We start from the raw sequence: 3,124 nt of genomic DNA on the forward strand, positions 1-3,124 counted from the left end.
CGTCGACAAGCAGTTGATAAGCTGGGTCATGTGAATCTATAGCGGAGACGCGTAAACACGTGAGTTGCGCGATGTGTCTGAGTGATTCACGTGACTGAACGAATCAGCTGTACATGCTACTACGCGCATAGTAGCCGCCATGTATCTCACTTCCCTCAACGTCATGCAGCTGTGTAATTTTATGGGCAGCAATAACTTTGCGAGAAATCGACGTAATGGCATTCCGTTTGATAACTGATGTTTTGCCCAAAACACAATTTAAAGACAGAAAGTGCGTGATGTACACTTTAATTATTAACATTGCCAAATATTTAATTTTTTCACGAATTTATAACATCTATATATTAAAAAGAAAATGGCATAAGAGCCAACGCGCGGTAGTTGGAGCGCAGAGAAGCAACAACACTTCTTTCTTTTTTCAGTATTAGTTTATTAAAAAACACATTATAATAACAAAAAACGTTTTTTGTTATTATAATGTGTTTTTTAATAAACTAATACTGAAAAAAGAAAGAAGTGTTGTTGCTTCTCTGCGCTCCAACTACCGCGCGTTGGCTCTTATGTCATTTTCTTTTTAATTTTTTGATTACTTGAGCCAAATCTCTAATTATTAAATTTAATATCTATATATTTGCCTTTATTTACAATGTCTATATATTTATTGTATAATATCGTGTTGTGTGCCGGCACATATTATCTTCAAATTTTTGTTACAAAATAATGTGTGTCATAAAGTAAAAACATTTATAATGATAATTAAATGTAATAGATTTTATTAAGAATAATTCTTAAATTTTTAATTACATTTAGTGCTCCATTTATATATATCATAGATTTAAGAAATGTACGTCTAAAAAATGTGGACAACTAGAATTGATAGTTTTTCTTCGGTGAGCATTATACGAACGGGTTGCGTTTCGCTTATATATTTGTTGAATGTTGTTCATTTTTCGTGAAAGACATGTTCTGTGTTGGACAACACACAGGATGATCTATATTTGAAATTGTACGATCGATTTAGTAGCTGAAACCACACCATATGCAGCGCCATTTATCAAATAGCTTCTTGCAAGCAATGTGCGCTTTAAAACGATAAGAAGAATTCGAGTCGATAAAAACTACCATATATGTATCAGATAAAAATATGTATTCGATCAAAGAACCCGAGTCGTGTATTGAATTGAAGAAAAATTTTAATAATAAAAATAACAGCGAGCAGGTTTTAAAATATTTGCGTGCGACATCACTTATATTTTTAAAAATATATTTCTAAATAACATTATTTTAAAAATATTATTTAAAATCATTGCACATAATTTGCCGCGCTGTTTTTATATAGGAAATTTAAAAATTATTTGTTAGAAAGATTTGTTGTAAAGTTAAAAATATTTTTAAGAAAACAAAGATGGGAAATAGAATTTCAAAGCTTTTCTCAAATATTAGAAATACATTCATCTTAAAAAATATATTTTTCCGATATATTAAATTTTACGTAATATTGAATGTAAGAAAAGATAGAATAGATACACATATAGAAATATTTATATATTTATTGCATTCTAGCAAAATTCAGTCAAGAAATAAATAATCAAAATAATGGCATAGAAAATTGCAATGTTTACAATAAAGCTCGCACATTTAAGGGAAATAGCTAGAAATAGCTTCATGGTTATAAAACGGAAAGGCTATAACAATGATATATTCGCCATAAATGAGCATACACATGCACATTATATTCGCTTTAATTGTTATGTATAGCGATGCAAAAGGAAAATTTATATCTTACATTTAAATATAGCCTTTTCATTTAAATTTTAATTTAAATTGCATTATCAATATATATACAAATATTATCGTGTAAACCATAAAAATCTTATACCAATCATCCGTGAAAATATAAATATATAAATGCGAAGTGCGTGTAACGATTTAATGAATACTCCTTTCACAAGAATGCAAAACAGCAGGCAATGTGCAATCCGCCCATCGAACTTTCACTCGCTCGATTAATCGCACGCTCTCCCACGAATAATCACATCTTTTTTCAAGATCGCTCGCAATCCGCACGAAAAAACGGAAATTACGCGGCAAGGCCAAGTTTTCAGGTCAAGCATAGCCAAGTTTTTTGTCCCTTTTAATCCAAGCTCTACGATAAGGAGATTGCATCGAACGACCCATTATAAGTCACCGCTATGGCCGAGAGTGGCCTTTACTGCAGACGATTAAGGGGCAACTTCTTCGTTCCCCCATCGCGCATGCACATGTGTGCACGAAAATTGAATTAAACATTCGCAACATATATCGTCGTGGTTAAAAATATTAAATTTGATCAACAAACTTGCAATCAAAACTTTTTAGTAGATTACGTTCGTATTCGTTGAACAGTTTAATGTCGAAAGAAAGAAAAAGAGAAAAAGAGAATGATAAGAAAATTTATAATATTTTAATAATTTAATATTTTTATATATTTTTTCATATATATTATTTCTTGTGTAGTTGTGCATATGTGATCTTTCTAACAGTGGCATTATTATTGTCTTGTTTATATATCTGTTGATTTCATCTGTTGATAGTATTTAACTTTTCTTCTTATCGCAGAAATATATCATTATTTATTTACTGCTTGAAAATAGGGTATTGTATCTTACATAATTTTAAATATAATAATTTCAAATTTTGAGAGCAAAACTCTGTACTTTTTGATTTTAACCCTTTGCATTTCAAGGCATTTTTGTGATATCTTTGATGAATATAAATAATTTCATTATAATCGGTTGCTGTGTCCATTAAATTGTTTTTATATGTATCAAAATCAAAGTCATCTTCACTATCGAAAAATTCAAAATCTTTAAATTATTTTTCTTTTTATATTTTTTAATTGCGATACAAAATATGTACGTCGTCGTAGCGGCGCTTATGGAATGCAAAGGATTAACAATAAAATTAAATTGATATTTTTGAATATTATGCTAATATGTTGAGATATTGAGAAATTTTACGAAACAAAGTATCTGTAAATATAATAACATTCATAAAATTGCATAAAAAAAATATTGTAGAAAAAATAGATTAGTTTGACAGGCACATGTAGTCAGTCGTCGACCTTTGTTTCAAGATCGATACG

Source organism: Camponotus vicinus, unplaced genomic scaffold (assembly GCF_025532165.1).
Source record: "Camponotus vicinus isolate PSW18456_S1 unplaced genomic scaffold, iyCamVici1.0 SCAF_4, whole genome shotgun sequence".
NCBI lineage: Eukaryota > Metazoa > Arthropoda > Insecta > Hymenoptera > Formicidae > Camponotus > Camponotus vicinus.